The following is a 21263-nucleotide window of genomic DNA, read 5'->3' on the forward strand; positions in this document are numbered from 1 at the left end:
GGAGGGTGAACCAACGGCGAAAGGAAGACCTTTCTCTCTGTCTCTCTCTCTCACTGTCCACTCTGCCTGTCAAAAAATTAAAAAAAAAAAATAAAAACAAATCTGTGGGATCTGCAATTTTCTCAAAGATTCTCATTATGCTTGAAGTATTCATTGAAAAGATGTTGATTGACTTGAATTTGCAACATTGTCTTACTAAAAATGAAATTTCATCTCCATATTTCATAGAACTGGAAACCTAGAGCTGTAGCTTGCTAATAAGATAGATTAATTTCTTCTTTTTTTTTTTTTTACAGAAGATCAGTTTAGTATACATTAAGTAAAGATTTCAACAGTTTGCACCCCCATAGAAACACAAAGTGAAATATACTGTTTGAGTACTCGTTATAGCATTAAGTCTCAATGCACAGCACATTAAGGACAGAGATCCTACATGAGGAGTAAGTGCACAGTGACTCCTGTTGTTGACTTTACAAATTGACACTCCTGTTTATGGCATCAGTAATCTCCCTATGCACCAGTCATGAGTTTCCAAGGCTATGGAAGCCCCTTGAGTTCTCTGACTCTTTTCTTGTTTAGACAAGGGCATAGTCAAAGTGGAGGTTCTCTCCTCCCTTCAGAGAAAGGTACCTCCTTCTTTGAAGACCTGTTCTTTCCACTGGGATCTCACTCACAGAGATCTTTCATTTAGGTTTTTTTTTTTTTTCCAGAGTGTCTTGGCTTTCCATGCCTGAAATACTCTCATGGGCTTTTCAGCCCGATCGGAATGCCTTAAGGGCTGATTCTGAGGCCAGAGTGCTGTTTAGGACATCTGCCATTCTATGAGTCTGCTGAGTATCTCGCTTCCCATGTTGGATCACTCTCCCCTTTATTTATGGGATCAAACATGACAATAGGTCTGATCTGATTTCATCATCATTTAAAAAATCATCTATTATTTTTCACTTTATGTTTCTGTGTGGGAGCAAACTGTTGAAATCTTTACTTAATGCATGTTAAACTCATCTTCTGTATATAAAGAGAAATGAAAATGAATCCTGATGTGAATGGAAGGGGAGAGGGAGTGGGAAAGGGGAGGGTTGTGGGTGGGAGGGACATTATGGGGGGGGAAGCCATTGTAATCCATAAGCCGTACTTTGGAAATTTATATTCATTAAATAAAAGTTAAAAAAAAGATAGATTAATACAAAAATGAAGCAGCCACAGTATAACACTGACTGTTCAAACACAGTAGGTTCATGGTGAACTTTTAGGTCTTGTTAAGATGTCTAGTCCCCTGTTAATATTTTATTTATGGAGCTGGCACTGTGGTGTAATGGGTTAAGCCACTGCCTGCAGTGCTGGCATCCCATATGAGTGCCAGTTCCAGACCTGGCTGCTCCACTTCCAAGCCAGCTCTCTGCTATGGCCTGGGAAAGCAGTAGAAGATAGCCCACATCCTTGGGCCCCTGCACCTGCTTGGGAGACCCAGAAGAAGCTCCTGGCTTCAGATTGGTGTAGCTCTGGCCACTGTAGCAAATTGGGGAGTGAAGACCTCTCTCTCTACCTCTCCTTCTCTCTCTGTGTAACTCTGACTTTCAAATAAATCTTTTAGAAAGTTTATGTATTACACAGTTTAGAATAGTTCTTTTTTTTAACCCCAGTACTTGTAGGACTGCCCCCCCCCCGGCTGGGTTAAACAACATTTTCAGGGTGATTGAGATTTTGGCTGAAACACAGAGCCTTCACTGCTTTTATTCTGGCTTCTGTACAGATTTGGAATATACAAAAATCTCACCTTAGAAGTTGAGCAGATCATTGGTGGCAGAAACAATTTGAAGGGGGAAAGAATGTCCTCACATAATTACTCTGAAGTTTAATGAGAATTGCTGACTAATTATCTTAGTGCCATTAGAAGTAAGTTGTTTCAAAGTAAGTTTTGTTTGTGTGAGAGTGTGCATTGTGTAAACTAAATGGTGATGCTTATAGCACTTAGAGTGTGTATTTGTATCAAAATGTGCCTACCTATTTATGAGGGAGGCTTGCTTTTCACACTTCAGTTTTATTTAATGTGTGGCAAGCTGAGAGACAACACTCCCATTTTAGGTGAGGTTGTGTCGTGAAGTTTAAAATATTTCAGGAAAAGGATCAGTTCTAAGCAAGAGTCATCTCTCAGCTTTAGTTATCAATGTAGCTGACTAAAAATGAGGAAATAAAATCCTTAACCATTTATAATTTCTGTAATTTCTCTGAAAGATTTCTTTGAGGAACCAAAAGTGACTTGACATATCCAAACTGATTTCAGAGTAAGAAGCTAACATCTTTTTTAAATCTCAGATTGTTTACTTGTAGATCTAGGTAATATTGTGGGGAAAAAATTTCTTTCAGAGGAGTACTCTTTCCAATTTTGGTTTTGGAAACCTAGGTTTTGCCTGTGAAGAACAAGACAATGGTTTTTAGATACTGCTTGTGGATTGTGTTTGAGGGATTGATTCTAGGACTGCTATATATTGGATAGTATTTCTAGCTTTCATTTATTTACTGTTTGCAGTTGATGTTCATGTTTTGCTATAAAATCATGCTATGCACATTTCTTTAATTTTTTAAGATTTTTCTGGATGTATAAAGAACAAAGTCAATTTTTTATTAAACTGTTACACACTATTAACACCTGCACTTCAAGTTTGGAAATGCACATTTGCAAGCAGCCATGCAAAAGTGTCCATGAATAATTCATAATCTATGAAAATTATTAAAACATCCTTGCTACTAATACATTCCTAAGTACAAAAGTGACTACCATATTTGTTACTTCTGGGTAGTGAGAGAAACTCATTTGCAAAACAGATAAAATTCAATCTTTAGGCTGTTTTTTTTTTTTTTTTAATTTCTTAGTCCTTTGGGATCATTAAGCATGCAAAAGCATTGCACAGGAAAGTCCACAAAGGAACTAAGGTTGTTAGGACATCCCATTAAGCCATAGCTAGAAATGCCTCTGGATCATTCATATCAGAAACAGAAACACTTGACTTAGTCCTGCTGGACTAGGTCATCCATCATGACATCCATCATGCCCATGTCTACCTCTGCCCTCTTCTACCACCATAATCTAGGTGGCCTAAGTCTCCAAAGGTGATCTCTAGCTAAGATGTTATATCATTTGCTGGTTTCCAAAAATGATAGGCCATAATAGAATCTTCAGCATGAGCCTCTTCACACCTTGATTTATGAAAAACAAATCCTTTCATTGCCAATCAGCACCTTGATTTGATTTTCAGATATTAAATTCTAGTTTTATCCTGTCTTTATGAATTGTCTTCCACTCATCCAAAGTAATCTCTTTTGTACTCTCTTTTACCTCTTCCATTCACATTTCCCCATTTTCCATGTTGGCCACTGGATGTTCTTCACCTTCAAGTGTTTCCTGAGTCACATTTTGATGAATCAAAGTCAGTTAATTCATCTTTGACAGTTTCCCATTTGTGAGACCCACAACCTCCACATTTGTCTACCTGCTTTAGACCACTGTAATGTGATAAAGATCTATTGCTTTTACTGTGTCTATCAAATTCACATTTGCCGTGAGAACCAAATCCATCTCCTAGGCCCATTCCACATCCATGGCCTCCTGACCTCTTCTAAGACCACCACTACCTCAGGTCAGTCAATTATAAATGTATCAACAGAAAACTCACCTCTCATCTGCTAATATCCATGCCCCTCTGAAGCAGACCTGAGGCAGCCTTGAGCCAACAGTTGTGCCTCAACTTCCACCTGTAGACCTGATGTTGGGAAGCACTCTTCGCCAGAGAATGACATTTTAGTTTTATGCTCCCAATTAAAACTTTCCCCTATTTTTATAAATTGTTAATTTCTTGCATACTTTACAAAATGACTATAACTTTGCTAGACAAAATACCATTTTTTTTTTGTCTTGTGCCATGTTGAGATAGTGTGATGACACTGACAGACCCTTATGATGATGTTGGTTCCCTTTTCCGTTTTTTTTTTTTTTTTTTTGTATTTTTTGTATGACTTTTTATCCTCTTTCCAGTTGTTAGGTTAGGTTTTATGATATGAGAAAAAGAATTACTGGAGCCTGAGAATAGAGGAAAAGGGATTTTTCCTGGGCCTTTTAGGATAATTTCCCCTCAGATAATTTAGAAAATTATCTAAATTGCATTCAAACTTTGAACTACTTCAAGAAGAGGAATCTAATGCAGCCAAGTCTGCAATGCTCCCAAAACATTACAGAAGTGGATATTCTGTGAATAAGTCAGAAGATGATTAAAATATCCTAGGTTAGGTTTGTAATATTCCAGGGGGTCATTAAGTTGATGCTGGCTTCTATTTGTGGTGTGTTTGTGTTTTTGCATAGTATTTGCTTTCATTAGGAGAGGATGTAGCAGGAACAGTAAGATGCTGGGTTTTGACAAGCTTTGCAGAAGTGAATCAATGGAAGTAACAGGGCAGATCCTGTTCTTGCAGGGCAGGGATAGTAGCAGGGATTAAAGCTTACTCTAATGGCCCTTCAGTTTGTTTTCTTTGCTTGTGTTTGTGTTTCACTTTTTTGGAGCAGACAGTTCCATTAATAAAGTTTTGGTTTGTGGATTTAATTGCAAGGGGGTAGGGCTTTGGAATGTGGACTGGATCCCAGGGTGATCCTCAGCCTCAGAGCTTCCCCAAACAGCTGCGGAGTCTCTGTGCTAGGAGAGACATCTTCCCTCTCTTGTTGAATGACATTTTCCTTTATATAATGCATATAATCTGTTAGTGGATTACGTCCTTCCTCCCAAAACATGTGTTGAACTGCCTTCTGACCAGTTAGTACTTTTGTGGGTCTGAGTCTCAGCTGTTTTGTTCTCCCTGGCCTTTAAACACTCCTTGATGTTCCCCACCTGGTTTGCTGCCATTTCCCCTGCCACCCAGGGTGCAGGACTTTCACCTCTTTCCTTGTCCTTGACTTGTTCACCCTGGAAGGTTAAGAATTTGAATCAGTCCCTGTGGGTCAATCCTTCAAGACCTATTAGAGTTAGGTATTAGTCCTTTGACTAGGAAGAAACCATATGTCATCTATCATTGATACGTGGTACTCATTACTCATTTTTCTGTTGTGGGTAGCGTTTAGCCCCCAGCACTGATTCTCAGCCTGAAGCCAGTGAATCCCTTCAGTTACAGTTAAACAAAGTTTTTATAAGTCATTTTTGCTCACACTATAAGAAGGCTTACCCAGTCATCTCAAGCTAATTAGAAGCTCTGATTGGCAGCTTTAAATTTGATTAAAAACTTAAAAGTATTAGTCTTTTAATAATAAAGGTGCTCTTAATGAAAAGAATGAGAATGATGCTACTTGGTGCTTAACGAAAATATTTTGATTTAATGTATGTACCAGCTATTGCCATTTCTTTATTGTATTGAAAAGTTTCCTTTTAAATAAATAGCAGTTTTTCAGTGTTTAAAAGAAAAGAAAACCTGCTTCTTCACCCTTCTTCACCACCATTCAAGAGGTGGTCACCTTTTTGGTCCTCTATCAATGATTTTTCCTTCACCCTGAAGTTGTTGATCAGTCTTCTTCCAACATGTCTTATTCCTTCTTTCTTGAACGCCACAGGTGGCTGCACCTCCTCTTTCTTGTCAACCAGGCCAATCTGGCAGTGAGTTTATTGGTCTTTCTGGGACTCTTTCCATGGCTGTTTGCCTGCTGCTTTGGAGTTGGTCTGGGCCTCTGCCTGAGCTGCATTATTGGCCACGGGGACTCCAATGCACCCCACCCCCAGCCCCCCTTCTGCCGGCTTCTTTTTTCTTGGTCTCTGCTCCTTTAGCATCTGGAATGGATTGGATTCAATGTCAAATAACTGGTTTACTTGGTTGGTAACCACGCAGAGAAGCCTTCCTGTAGGTGCCCAGCCCTGATTGTGGCTCGGCGGTGCTTTTCTCCACAGATTGCCATGGGCCACCTTGAGTTAAGAGCTCCTGCTTCAGTACTTCCCACAAGATGATCCAGCTCAGGGGATCTACTTAACACTGTAGTTTTAGGGGCCGGTGCTGTGGCACAGTGGGGTAATGCCCTGGCCTGAAGCACTGGCATCCCATATGGGTACTGGTTTGAGACCCGGCTGCTCCACTTCCAATCCAGCTTTCTGCTATGGCCTGGGAAAGCAGTAGAAGATGGCACAAAATGCTTGGGCCCCTGCACCCATGTGGGAGACCTGGAGGAAGCTCCTGGCCTCAAATCAGCACAGCTCCAGTCATCGCAGCCAACTGGAGAGTGAACCATCAGATGGAAGACTTCTCTGTCTCTCTTTGTCTCTCTCTTTCTATTTCTTAAAACTAGTTTTAAAAATAAAACTACTAGCAGTAGTTTTGCAGTTCTGAAAAAGGAAAAGTTGTGGGGTTAAAAGTTGTATTTTCTTTCTTATGGAAACTTCTAATATTGTATTTTTATATGTCCTTTTTAAAAATATTGTGTACAACCTTTAAAACATCAATGCTTGGATCAAAAAAAGACCCAGCCTATTTTCTGCTTGCTGTAAATTAAGCAAACATGTTTTAATAAAAACAAAATGAAGGAAAGAAAATTGAAGCAGCCAGAACACGAACCAGTGCCCAAATGCTGAGCCTGTTTAGTTGGGCTGGGCATCTGTGGGCCTCTCAGGCTTTAGCAGAATGTCTTTAGCATGCAGGCTGTAGGCTGTGACTGTGGTTTTCTCTGAGACTTGCTCATACCTCTCCCCATTGTAGCATCCTATGCTACAGCCTGTGATTTTGGCAATGTCTTCAAACTAGTTGCAATTTTTCACTCAGAACTAGCAGAGAGAGGGCTGAGGCCACCAAAAGAGGAAGTTAGCATTTAGAAATTCCCATTCAGACTGTCACCAACAAAAATCCCACTATTACTATGGGCCCCAAGCCAATGAGCATACAGTATGTGAAACCCCTATCCAATGGGAAAGCCCATAAGATGACCCAATAAGAAAATAGTAAATTCTTAAAAACCCAGTGCACTTGTGGAAAAGCCAGTGTCCCACTCTGGCACTCCATCTCACCTCTCAGATGAGCTGCTCACTTTCACTTGCAAAACAAATAAGCAATAAAGTTTCCACTCACTTGCCATTGTTTCCAGGCTTTTTTTCTTTACTGGGCTAAGGAAAGGAACCCACTGAATTCACTCCAGTAACTACCCTCCCCTCTGTGACTGGGAACATACTAGATGCTGGCTTTGTGGGTAGTAGCTTGGTCTGCTTGCCACAATATGGCCCATAAATAAACCTTTACAAAGGAAGTCATAAAATCTAGAAGACACAAAAGAAATAAAATAAAATCTGAGTCACATAAATCAAAACTTTCTTCAAGGCAAAAACACCATAAACCAAACATTAAGAATCTATAGTAGATTAGAAATTCCTGTGAAAAGCATAAGTTTGCATTTTCAAGTCTCTCAAGAATATCTTCATATCAGGGAAAGTGAAATAAAAGTGATTCTCAAATGTTTGACTCAGCTGCAGCCATTGCAAATATTTGGGGAATGAACCAGTTTATGGGAGCACTCTCTCTCTGTTTCTCAAAAACAGTTTTGAAAATCACACACACACAAATTATATGAATTAAGCTTTTTTTTTTTTAACTTTGATGATTATTTCTGAGATATCAATTGCAAGGAGTTCCCATCTGTCACTCATACATCAATGCTGAATTCCAACCAAGTGCTTGAAATATGCTATATCTTGACATGAAAAAGGCAAAGTTCTCAATACACTCTAAGTCCACTATGGAGAGAGAAAGCATAATAATAAAAGGGGTCTTCAGAACATTGGTGGGAAATGCATACTACAAAAACAGTGCATAAATTTTGATATTTTTGCCTTAAAATAAACTCATATTAACTTATTACAACATATTTGAACAGGATGTAGTTTGAGGTGCTAGGATGTATAAGGCAACAATTTCAAAAGAGCTCGTAATGCAACATGAATTCTGAAAATACAGAGAAAACTCCACATTGATGGTACAACTCAAGTGGAAGAATGGTGAAATAATTGGTGCCATATGGAAAATGTATGGCAACAGCAATTCAAGAGAATCAGTGGTGTATGAATAGATAACTCTTTTTAAAAATTAACTTGAAGGACAGGCAACAAATTTCATGTTTTTCATATATATGGTTTTAAGAGTAATGATACTTCCATCCACACTCCCCCTTCATATTCCTTTCATATTTTAAGGTTTGCTATGACAAACTTTCAATTTACTTTATAATCACAAGCTTAATCATCCACTAAATAAAAGGCTTAACAAGTAGTAAGCAGAATAACCACTGTTCCTCAGGAGTATAGACAAGGAATATAGGACTATAAATAATAATCAAATCTATGAGGGCCAGGATTGTGGCATAGAAGGCTAAGCTGCTGCTTGCAGTGCCAGCATCCCATATGGGTACCAGTTCAAATCCTGGCTGCTCTACTACTGATCTAGCTCCTTGCTGATGTGCTTGGGAGGGCAGTGGATGGCTGAGTTCTTGGGCCTCTGCCACCCATGTGGGAGACCCAGAAGAAGCTCCAGACTCCTAGCTTTGGCCTGTTCCAACCCCTGCTGTTGCAACCATTTGGGGAGTGAACCAGTGGATGGAAGGTTCTCTCTCTTACTCACTCTTTCCCTCTCTTTCTCTCCCCCTCTCCCTCTCTCCTCTCTGTATCTCTGCCTTTCAAATAAATCTTTTTTAAAAATCAAATCCTAAAATGTCAACATTACTCATATACATTATATTGTTTTGTACTCTGTATATTAATTACCAGAAATCAGGAAAAATCTGATATTTGTCTTTTGAGGACTTGCTTATTTTACTAAGTATAATGATCTCCACTTGCATTTATGGTTCAAAAGTCCTGGCTAATCCGACTCCACTTCAACATCCTGCTAATGTGCATGTTGGGAGGCAGAAAATGATGACTCCATTCCTACCACCCACATAGCGTACCCAGGTGGAGTTCCATGCTTCTGGATTTAGCCTGGTCCAGCCCTGGATTTTGTGGGTATTTGTGGATAACCCAGCAGATAAAAATTTCTGTCTCTGCCTTTAAAATAAAATAAAAATATTTTTTAAAAAGGTTAGGCTGTGTCAGTAAAGCTTCTGCCAGTGACACCAGCATCCCATATGGGTGCCAGTTCAAGTCCCAGATGCTCCACTTCTGATCCAGGTCCCTGTTAATGTACATGAGAAAGCAATGGAGGATGGCCCAAGTACTGCACCCATGAGGAAGACCCAGAAGAAGCTCCTGGCTTCTGGCTTTTGACTGGCCCAGCTCCAGCCATTGAGACCATTTGGAGAGTAAACCAGCAGGTAAAGATTGCTTCTCTCTCTCTCTCTCTGTGTGTGTGTGTGTGTGTAACTCTGCCTTTCAGATAAAAAATGAATAACCTCAGGATCATTGTGTGTAGCAAGTCCAAGACCCACTGAGCATTCAGGCTTGGAGGGGATTTAGAGAGCATCACAGTAATAGAATTCTGAGATGGGAGATTATCTTGCCCCAAATCTTCCAGTTTTTCTTTGTCACATAGCTCGTATCTGTCAACACTCACAAAATACGAGAAACCAAAGATGCTACTAAAATTAAAAGTCTACTTCAGATGTTGCTGTGGATTATTTCTGAGAGGAGGAGTGCAGTGGGGGTAAGAGACACAGAGTCACCACACAGACTCCAGGAGTCAGGTGAAAGCTGGCCAGAGGCGAGCAGCCCACAGACTCATTTATTTCAGTTAGTACAGTAACTTATATAGCTGAGGCAGACAATCCAGTCAAGGGGTGGTTTATGCCCTAACCAATCACAGCCTGTTGAGCGGCAGGCTCCATTTGCCAGGTGGGTTTTGAAATCATTCTTGAGTAACTGATGCTCACTTGCCTGTGGCCATCTTGGCATGGCCTTATTCCACCACATTTCCCCCTTTTCATTTATTTTTGAGCAACAGGAGGCATGATCCTTTGTCATATCATTGTTGACTCTGTTTCCATGTGGTCTCTGTATGTGGCTGTGCCTGTCTTAGGTTGTCCCCCAGGGGACCTTACCCATAATTGACTAACCAGCCCTCAAAATGGGAGACCACAGGAGTGCTTGCTCAGATGGGGGTAGGAATGAGGAACAATGGTAATCAGGAACAGAGTGACTGCACACAGGCTGTGGGCCATTTGAGTGGCTGACCAGAGTTAGTAGAGTATAAAGCAGTAGAGAATGTGGCTATGGGCAGTTCCTCAGGGTAGGATGATAGAGCGGCAGCTTGACAATTGGTAGTAGGTGCATCCACTAACAAGACAGACTCTCAATCTTGTTCAGCTGGTTCTGGTTGACTGTCAGTTGCAGGCTTGATGTTTCTGGCTGGTACCCAAATGTGCTGTCCCACATTCTCTGGAAAGACACAAGCATATCCTAGGCCCTTGGTTAGCAGAGAGTGTGGTCTCTTCCATTCTCTTATCAGGGGATCTTTCCACCTAAACATAGGGGCTGGGATCTGGGATGGAAAGGATCTCCAGTGTTTATAAGCTGGGCTGACACTTTGGGAACCAAAAGTAAGAAAATTGATAGTGAAAAGAACCTCAGTCAAAGCAAACGGTGTGTCTGGGGGCATGAGATTGTTTTTCTGTCTTTGTAAGAGATATTTAATAGTCCTATGAGTTGTTTCAATGATTGCCTGTCCCTGTGGGTTGTATGGGATACCTGTGGCACTGTATGTTCCAGGACCTCAGGAAGGAATTAAATTCCTGTGATGTATATGGTGACCCATTATGTCTTTATGGTCCAAGGGATACTGAAGACCCACATGGCTGACTTGAGAGCCTTTATCACATTACTAGCCTTTTCTCTAGATTGGGCTGTTGCAAATACAGCCTTTGAATAAGTATCTACCACCACATGGACAAACTTAAGTTTAACAAAGGAGTTAATGTGAGTGATGTCCACTTGCCAGAGCTTATTAGGAGCAAGGCCTTGAGAGTTCACCCTGCTTGTTGCAGTGGGCCTAACGGGGTGAGGGGGATACAATTCTTGCAAGAGCACACTAGGTGTTTCCATTGGATCATTGTTAGCTCTGGAAAAAGCAATTTTATGTTGCTTGCTGACATATGAAATTTTTGGTGTAGAATATGGGCTTGTTGTAGGTATCCAATGGAAGCCGTATTGCAGGAGATAAGATGATCAACCTTTTCATTGCCTTGGAAAATCATGCCAGGTAACCCAGTATCTAATGGGGCCTTGAGGGTAGAAATGATTATGGCAAATAGAGGCACCCAAGGTTCATATCTAAGGGTTTTTAAATTTGACAACTGGGTGTTGATCTTTTCTATAGTGGATTTGGCTGCTGTTGTCAATGTGATTTTTGAGGGAGGGCTGTTCCCCTTAGTAAGTCAAATAGTGATTTAAGCTCTGCGGGTGTTAAGGGAAGGAAGGGCTTCAACCAATTGAGTTGGCCGCATAGTTGCTGAAGTTCATTAAGTGAATATTTATGCTTGACTTTTAGATTTGGACCCATTGGAAATATATGGGAGGAGATTTGATAACCCAGGAATTGAAAAGGAGGAAAATATTGTACCTTTTCTGTGGCAATAGACAAACCCAGGAATTGTAAATTTCTTACTGTCTGACTTAGGCCTTCAGAGTCATCACATTCTCCTGAGCAAGTAAGATATCATCCTGATAATGTATGACCAAGAACTGACCTTTAGGTGTGCTGGTTGCATGAGAAACATATTTTTGACAAATGGCAGGGCAATTTTTCATGCCTTGTGGGAGTACTGTCTACTGAAATCTTTTTGTGAGGAGCTAGAAATTGGGCTCCCATACTGTAAAGGCAAAGCAGGCCTTATCCTCCTCTGTGATGGGAATGGAAAAAGCAATCTTTGATATCAATGGTAACTATGTGGAATCTGTTAGGAATGGCCCCTGGATGGGGAATGCCAGCCTGGAATGTTCCCATCTTTTTTATGATTTTGTTGATGGCTCTCAAATCCTATAGTAGCCTATATTTTCCCTGTTTCTTTGCTATCACAAAAATGGGTGTGTTGTGAGGGCTAGTGGAGGGCTCTATGTGTCCCTTTTCCAATTGTTCCTGTACCAATTCCAATACCTACAGATTTGGGTTGTAATATTGGCCACTGCTCTCTCTACCCAGATGTTTCCTGTTCTTTCACATTTAATGGGGATTGGGCCTGGTTTTTGTGAGGTGAGCAGTGGCCCCTAGAATTGGGGGTGAATCTTACTTGTAGGCTCTCCATTAAAGCTGTTGGCTTGTGGAGATTTGTGATCTGTAGTAAGGACCACTTGCATTTGTGAGAGCACATGTCTCCCCTGAAAGCTCGTGGAAACCTCAGCAATTAGTAGAAAGATGGTTCCTGTATGGAACCATCTCACCACACTGTGTCATCTCACCACATTATTGGCTTGATGACCTGATCAGCTGATTTTAATCCTCCAATGCCTTGGAGGTCAGGCCCAGGTGCTGTCTTCCAATGTTGCATTTTTCTTATGTCCCTAGCTTTTAAGATAGTGGCATCCACCCCCATATCAATTAAACCCACAAAAGCAATGTAATCTAAGTATAGGGTCCATTTTGGCCTCAAATTGAAGATAGGCATTGACCAGTTAATGGTGGTGGGACTCCCTCTTACTTGTTGGGCTGAGGGCCACCCCACTGGGAGTTTAAAGGCTTGGTTTTGCGATCATTTGCCCAATGAAAGCCTTTTTTACATCTGGGACACAGCATTTTGGGCTTGCCCCATCTGTCAGTGTTTGGGCAGTTTTGCCATAGGTGTCCTGTTTCCTGACATCCCCAACAAACTGGAGGGTCATTAGACTTCCTTGTGTTCAGTTTGTTAATGGCCACATTTAAGGCCTGTATTGATGTATCAGCAGGGTTTACCTCCTTTGTAGCTACTATCCATTTAGAAAGGTCTTCATTACGGACTGGGGCAATTGGAGCTTTTGCCTCTTTGGTAGCACTTCCCCAAGCTAATTGACCAGATTGTCTTGATCAGGCCAAGCAGTGATATTTTCTCTACTGCCTCCAAGACTCTGGCAAGGAAATTGAGGAACCATTCACCTGGGCCTTGAACTAGGTTTCTAAAGAGCTGACTATATTTAGGAGGATTTATATTTTTTAAGGCTCTAAGTGCCAAATCTCTGACCTGATCAAAATAGGTAACTACTCCAATGCAGGCCTGTTCATGAGAATATTTGTAGGTGCCACGGCCTCTAAGCATATCAAAGGTTACTGCTATTCCATAGGCAGCATTATTCCTCACCACGGTTTCATCCTCTTCCTCATAGGAGGCTTTCCACAGTAAGAACTGAACTGTGGTCTTGACAAATATGCTTTGAGCAGTGTAATCCACTCAAAATGAGTTTGAAGATTCGCTGCCCATTGTGTGAGCACCTGGTCAAAGCAGGGAGAGTCAGGATCTTACTCTTGAGAAGCCTTTTTTAGCATAGTAAGGTCATCTGTAGGTATTGGAATCCAAGGCCTGAATTCTGCATCCACTCCTACATTAATGGAAAACATGTGGGTGGGAAAGGGTCTAGCGGCTGCCCTGAGAGCCTGGGGTACCCGGGGACTGCCACAAGTGTGAGGGTCCTCACTAGGTGCAGATGGGATGACCTCACATGGGTTATTGCCTCAAGGTCATCTAAGTTCATTCCATGGATATTTGGGGAGTTGCTGACTAGGCATTGTTGCGTTGTCTGCTGTCATGTCATTTTCACTATGGGAGCTCTCTCTCCTAAGTCATCAACTCTTGCCTGTGAGGCAGAGGCCTGGAGTGACAGGCTCTTATCACTCACAGATTCATTATGTTTGGTAATCTGTGTGGGTTTCTGAGAGGGTGATATGTTTCCCATGTTTGAGCACTTAATAGCGGCAACCACACTGATTCTAGCCAAAAGAAAGACACCCACAGCACTGCTGCCATAACAAAACTAATTCCTAGCACCTCAGTGGCTGATGGCATTATGCAAGGGGTTCCCTACATTAGATGAACATACAGTGGTGTATCAGATCATAACTATGGCCTGTGCTAAGTGGAAGACTTCCTTGATTCATTAGGTCAAGGCCATATGCCCACACAGTGTCTCCAGAGCATCACCCCTCTCAAGTGAGGGAAGATGACTTGGTTTCCAATTCTGGGATAATCAGTCCCTTACGTAAATTTGCCGGATGAACCGAAAGTAAAAGGAGGAGCAGAGAAGTGGCGTTATGCTTCTGGGCAGTGTGTGCCTAACCTGGGGTCACTTAGACCAAGGACAACGATAAGGAAAGGGGTACAGGAGGGGGTTCTGTGCTCACCCTCACAGAACCAAACAGCACACAAAACACAGAGGGGCCTACTTGCCAAAATCAAGGGGGGACCTCACCAAGTCCAACACGCTGTCTCTCTCAGTCACATTGGGGGCCAAATGTTGCTGTGGATTTGTTCTGAGAGGAGGAGCGCAGTGGGGGTAAGAGGCACAGAGTCACCACACAGACCCTGAGAGCTGGGTGAAAGTGGGCCAGAGACGATCATCCTGTAGACTCCTTTATTTCAGTTGGTAAAGTAGCTTATATAGCCAAGGCAGACAATCTGGTCAAGGGGTGGTTTATGCCCTAACCAATCACAGCCTGTTGTGAGGCAGGCTCTGTTGCCAGGTGGGTTTTGAAATCATTCTTGAGTTAATGATGCTCACTTGCCTGTGGCCATCTTGGCATGGCCTTCTCATTGCACCACATTCAGAGAAACCCTACATCCAGCCAATGATTCTGTTAGATGTCATAAAACCCAAGCCTTTTCCTCTTTTTTAAAGATTATTTATTTGGATTGCAGAATTACAGAGGGGGGTTGGTGACAGGGAGACAGAAAGGGATCTTCCTTCTACTGGTTCACTTCCCAAATGGCTGCACCAGCTTCACCCAGAACTTCCACATGGGTGGCAGGGGCCCAAGGATTTGGGCCATCTTCTGTTGCTTTCCCAGGTGTATTAGCAGGGAGCTGGACCAGCAGTGGGGCAACTAACATTCCAACTGGCACCCACTTGGGATGCCAACATTGCAGGCATCAGTTTAACCTACTATGCCACAGTGCCAGTCCTTCAAGCCCTTTCTTAACCTTTCAATAAGATCAGTGGGACCTGAGAATTGACTGATTGAGTGGTAAGGCAATACCAGACAGAAACAGCCCTGGATCCCAATGTCCTCATGACAACTGAGCTGCCCCAGACTACACAGCTGGCATTTTCACTAGTCTCCTTGGACGCACTATGAGGAAACTTAACATGGAGAAGGAGTTTGTATGATGGCTTCTTTGTTGGAAGAATCTGGGGCAGATTGCAGCAACTGTTCAGGCACCAAGTCTCTGAGGAACCCTTTGGGGATAAGAAACCGTTTCCATTCGTCTTGATCCCTTGCCAAGCTGCAACTAGTGAAGCCAGCCATGTCTTCTCTCCTGTCTCCACCTTTCATGCTCCCCCATCTCGCCCACAGGAAAGCAGCACTCAAGAATCATGATCCTAGTGAGTGATCACACCCTAGTGAGTGATCAGAGGCCTCATTCCATAGTCCCTGGGGTCACAATACTGCAGCTTAGACATGGAGCACTGTGGAGACCTAGCAGCGCAGGAGGAGCTAGAGGCCTGGCAGAAACGTGACAACATGGCCAGTCCAGGCTTCCTGGTTGATCAAGACCCTTAAGGTCACCCTTACACTAAGAGAGAATCACCTTTTGGGAATTGTTCATGAAAGGGCTATGAGTCAAGGACTCTGTAATGTGTCACACACAAACACACAAATAAATAGTTACACATGGATTCACTATTTTGAAGAAACAACCTTTGTTCTTTGACAACCTACATCCATCTCGATTCTTTCATAGCATTTTATATCAGACCAGGTGGAGTCTTCTTCAGGAATAAAAACTCTCAATGTCTCAGAATTATAGAGTGCTCAACATGTTAAAAGAATTTCGAGCCTGGGGAAGGAGAGCCGAGGGACGGCGGCCTCGGCATTGGAGCCGCTACTTCCCTCCTTCCTGAGGGAACAGCACCGCCACCAGCGCGCGGGCCAAGGCCAGGGCGAGCCGGGCTGGTGGCGCTCCGGGAGGATAGAGGTGGGCGAAGGGGCGGGAGGGCGTGCGGGGAGGGTCTGGCTCTCCCGACGACCAGAACCCGAGAGGGAGACCCTGGCGGCGGCGCCTGCCACTCGGCGCCTCCTGTCGCGCTGGAGGGCGGCTTGTGCGAGGCTGGCGGGGCCGGGCCCGGGCCGCTGTTCCCGCAGTCCCCTGCGCCGCCGCCTGCGCCGCCGCAGGGCTCCTCGGGTGCTGCCGCCGCCTGCTCGGGCTCCTGAGGTCCGGCTACAGCTGTGGCTGCGGCTGGCACGGCCCAAGAACCGGAAGGCCGTGGACGGCTCAGATCGCCCTGAAAAAGGCACAGCTGCATTCCGCTCCGCGGGCGAAGAAACTGGAGAAACTTGGAGTGTACTCCTCCTGCAAGGCTGAGGCGTCCTGTAAATGTAATGGCTGGGGGCGAAGGCGATGTCACCCGTGCTGTATGACAAAGTCACAGCTGCAGGAGGCAGAACTCAGCAAAGCAGGAAGGCCCTGACTGAACTGAAGCCATCTTCTCTGTTGTTTTTATTAGGCTTAATAGTGATGTAATCATTGGGTTTGGGTGTGAGAATAAAGGATATCAATGTAAGCAAAATTGTTGTTTCTTGTAAAAAAAATGAGTTACAGGAGGTGACTGGAGTAATGAGGGGAATCCCCTAAAATTTGTATAGAGTAAAATATTATTAGCAACATTAGTAATGAGTTTTATGAGAAAATAGAACAGAAAGAGCATGCAGGTGCTTGTTCCCACAGACCTCCCCTTTGCCTTACACAGGAGTATATGATGAGACTGGGAGGTACGTAGTTAATAATACAGCAAATGGAATGATGAACAAGCACTACTATTCTTACAAAGGTTATGACCTTATGCCCCTGCTTGGAAATGTAGAACAAAGGAACAAGGAACACTTACATTAGGGAATGGAGTAGGTTTTATAAAAAACAGTTGTTGGAGGTGTGGTTTACCTTTAGAAAAATAGGATATAATCATTAGAACTTTCTCTATACAGTTTTAACCCTTTAAAATAAATCGATTAACATAAAATCTTAGACATTTTGTCTAGCACCTTTAGATAAGTTAAGCAAGTTTCATATAGCTAATGTATCCACTATGAATAGAGAAAAAGTTAGTGGAAAGGTTACGATGAGGCCATGAAAGGAAAATGAAACAAAACAAGATTAATAGAGAAAGGTATGCATACATGATCACTTGTGGTGTGTTCTTTCCCGAAAGAAGAGAGATTTGGGAGGAAGAAGGCTTAATAAAAGTATATGTAAAAAGAGTATAGAGTGTGCTTGAAGTAGTAGATTCACCAACATGTCCCGTGGTTCCAGCGCTGGCTTTGACCGCCACATTACTATATTTTCACCTGAGGGTCGGCTCTACCAAGTAGAATATGCTTTTAAGGCTATTAACCAGGGTGGCCTTACGTCGGTAGCTGTCAGAGGGAAAGACTGTGCAGTAATTGTCACACAGAAGAAAGTCCCTGACAAATTGTTGGACTCCAGCACAGTGACTCACTTATTTAAGATAACCGAAAATATTGGCTGTGTGATGACAGGAATGACAGCTGACAGCAGATCCCAGGTACAGAGGGCACGCTATGAGGCAGCTAACTGGAAATACAAGTATGGCTATGAGATTCCTGTGGACATGCTGTGTAAAAGAATTGCTGATATTTCTCAGGTCTACACACAGAATGCTGAAATGAGGCCACTTGGTTGTTGTATGATTTTAATTGGCATAGATGAAGAACAAGGCCCTCAGGTGTACAAATGTGATCCTGCGGGTTACTACTGTGGGTTCAAAGCCACTGCAGCAGGAGTTAAACAAACTGAGTCAACCAGCTTCCTTGAAAAAAAAGTGAAAAAGAAATTTGATTGGACCTTTGAACAGATGGTGGAAACTGCAATTACATGCCTGTCTACTGTCCTATCAATTGATTTCAAACCTTCAGAAATAGAAGTTGGAGTAGTTACAGTTGAAAATCCCAAATTCAGGATCCTAACAGAAGCGGAGATTGATGCTCACCTTGTTGCTCTAGCCGAGAGAGACTAAACATTGTCATTAGTTTACCAGATCCATGATGCCACTTGCCTGTGTGTTTGGTAACACCGTACCAACATTATGGAGGCCCCTAGATTGAAAAAGGAACCTCTCCCACTCCTCTTGCCACTGAAGTGGTTACGAGTCTGTATAAATAAAAACAGTGCTTTGGGAAAAAAAAAAAGAGTATAAGATAAAGCAATAAGAAGGAACGGCAAAATGATGCCTCCCCTTGCCACCTAAACCTCATCCCTTCATTTCCTTTTTTTTGCCAATGCCTCCCCTCCTTCAGAATCCCCTGGACCTACCAAGGCTGGACCCCGGCAGGCTGGAAAAACCCCAACCCCTCTCCCACTCCCCTCAGAGCCCATCTGCAGGAAATAATCATCAGTCTAATGGAATCCTGCCAGGGTTGTAGCCATGCCCTAGCTGCTCATGTTTCTCACCTGGAGAATGTGTCAGAGGAAGAAATGAACAGACTCCTGGGAATAATGTTGGATGTGGAGCATCTCTTTACATGTGTCCAGAAGGAGGAAGATGCAGATACCATGCAAGGTTATTTCTACCTATTTAAGCTCCTGAGACAGTTTATTTACAAAGAGGAAAGCCTGTGGCTGAAGGCTCCTTGGAGAAGAAACCCTTATTTGAAAAGCCTAGTATTGAACAGGCTGTGAATACCTTTGTACAATATAAATTTAGTCACCTGCCATCAAAAGAAAGACAAAGAATAGTTGAGTTGGCAAAAATGTTCCTAAACCACATCAACAATTGGCATTTGTGGCACTGTCTCAATGAAGACTGTGATTTCCCAATGTTGATCTTTCTGGATATGAAGAGAACTGCACAAGGTGGCTGTGTTACCACAATGTGCCACAGTTCTGTGACAGTCTACCTCGGTATGAAACTACCCACGTGTTTGGGAGAATAGTGCTTTCCTCAGTCTTCACTGTTATGAGGAGACAACACCTGGAACAAGCAAGACAGGAAAAAGACAAACTGCCTCCTGAGAAACAAACTCTGATCCTCACTGATTTCCCAAAATTTCTGTCCATGTCAGAAGAAATTTATAGACAAAACTTTCCCATCTGGGATCAGGATTTTCTCTCAGCCTCTTCCAGAATCCAAACAGTTATCAACCCACCTCCTGTGGCCAGGACAGTTTCCTACAATTCAAACTCATCTTCATTTGAGCAGCCAAATGGAGGGAGTAGCAGTCCTGCCTGCAAAGCTTCTTCTGGGCTAGAGGAAAACCCAGGAGAAAAGAGGAAAATGAATGACTCTTATGTTCTGGAGGAGGCCAAGAAACCCCGAGTAATGGGGGATATTCCAATGGAATTAATCCATGAGGTGATGTCCACCATCATGGACCCTGCAGCAATGCTTGGACCAGAGACCAGTTTTCTGTCAGCCCATTCAGCCAGGGATGAGGCAGCAAGGCTGGAAGAGCACAGGGACAGGATTGAATTTCACCTGCTGGGCAATTCCCTGAACCAAAAATCAAACAAGAGGATCCTGATGTGGCTGATAGGCCTGCAGAATGTGTTCTTCCATCAGCTGCCCCGAATGCCAAAAGAGTATATCATGTGACTTGTCTGTGACCAGAAACACAAAACCCTCACTTTAATTAAAGATGGCCATGTTATTGGTGGTATATGTTTCCATATGTTCCCAACCCAAGGATTCACAGAGATTGTTTTCTGTGCTGTAACTTCAAATGAATAAGTCAAGGATTATGGAATACATGTGATGAATCATTTGAAAGAATATCATATAAAACATTACATCCTGAACTTCTTCACATATGCAAATGAATATGCAGTTGGGTACTTTAAGAAATACGGTTTCTCCAAAGAAATTAAAATACCTAAAGCTAAACATGTTGGCTATATTAAGGATTATGAAGGAGCCACTTTAATGGAATGTGAGCTAAATTCTCAGATACCATATGCAGAATTTTCTGTCATCATTAAAAAGTAGAAAGAGATCATTAAAAAGCTGATAGATGGGGCTGGCACTATGGTGCAGTAGGTTAATTCTCTACCTGCGGCACCGGCATTCTAGTCTTCTTCCAATACAGCTCTCTGTTGTGGCCTGGGAAAGCAGTAAAAGATGGCCCAAGTGCTTGGGCCCCTGCACCCACATGAGACACTGGGAAGAAGCACCTGGCTCCTGGCTTTGGATTGGCGCAGCTCTGACTGTCGCAGCCATTGGAGAGTGAACCAATGGATGGAAGACCTTTCTCTCTGTTTCTCCCTCTCACTGTCTGTAATTCTACCTTTCAAATAAATAAATAAAAATATTTTTTAAAAAAAGATGATAGAAAGCAGGCCCAGATTCAGAAAGTTTACCCCGGACTTTCATGTTTTAAAGATAGAATTTGGCAAATTCCTATAGAAAGCATTCCTGGAATTAGAGAGACAGGCTGGACACCAAGTGGAAAGGATAAACGTAAGGAACCCAAAAACCCTGAACAGCTTTACAGCATGCTGAAGAACATCCTTCAGCAGGTGAAGAGCCATCAAAGCACTTGGCTCTTCATGGAACCGGTGAAGAGAACAGAAGCTCTGGGATATTATGAAGTTATAAGGTTTCCCATGGATCTGAAAATCATGAGTGAATGCCTCAGGAATGGGTACCACATATCTAAGAAATTACTCATGGCAGACTTACAGTGAGTCTTTACCAATTGTAAAGAGTACAACCCCCCTGAGAGTGAACACTGCAAATGTGTCAATATTCTAGAGAAATTCTTCAGTAAAATTAAGGAAGCTGGATTAATTGACAAGCAATGTTTCCCTCTCTGCTTCTTAGAAATTCATCAAGCAGTGTGCCTAATGCAAGGTGGTTAAGTTGTGCAAAGAACTGGACAAAATGTGATGAAGAGACTTGTAATAATTAGCACTTTTGAAAAAGAAACAAAAAACCCTCCTTTTAGCTTTATATGTATATATATATAAATTGACATGGAACATATATACATATATATATAAATAATTCCTGTATATGAGGAAATTGCACATTTTCTGAAGATTTGGGGAGTCTACAAAATTTCAGACCATGAATGTTTCCACATTTTTCTAATGAAATGTGAGAATTTATTTTTATTTTTTATTCTGAAGAACCTTA

At 42.5% G+C, this 21263-nt stretch overlaps 3 pseudogenes; 2 read left to right on the forward strand and 1 right to left on the reverse strand.

Moving 5' to 3' along the window:
- Positions 1 to 2951: 2951 nt before the first annotated feature.
- Positions 2952 to 5929, reverse strand: LOC100358932 (SERPINE1 mRNA-binding protein 1-like; annotated as a pseudogene).
- Positions 5930 to 10880: 4951 nt separating this feature from the next.
- On the forward strand, positions 10881 to 20986 carry LOC138848120 (histone acetyltransferase KAT2B-like; annotated as a pseudogene).
- On the forward strand, positions 17384 to 18321 carry LOC127487016 (proteasome subunit alpha type-6 pseudogene; annotated as a pseudogene).
- Positions 20987 to 21263: the final 277 nt, after the last annotated feature.

The sequence above is a fragment of the Oryctolagus cuniculus genome, unplaced genomic scaffold, assembly GCF_964237555.1.
Source record: "Oryctolagus cuniculus unplaced genomic scaffold, mOryCun1.1 SCAFFOLD_80, whole genome shotgun sequence".
In the NCBI taxonomy this organism is placed as follows: Eukaryota; Metazoa; Chordata; class Mammalia; order Lagomorpha; family Leporidae; genus Oryctolagus; species Oryctolagus cuniculus.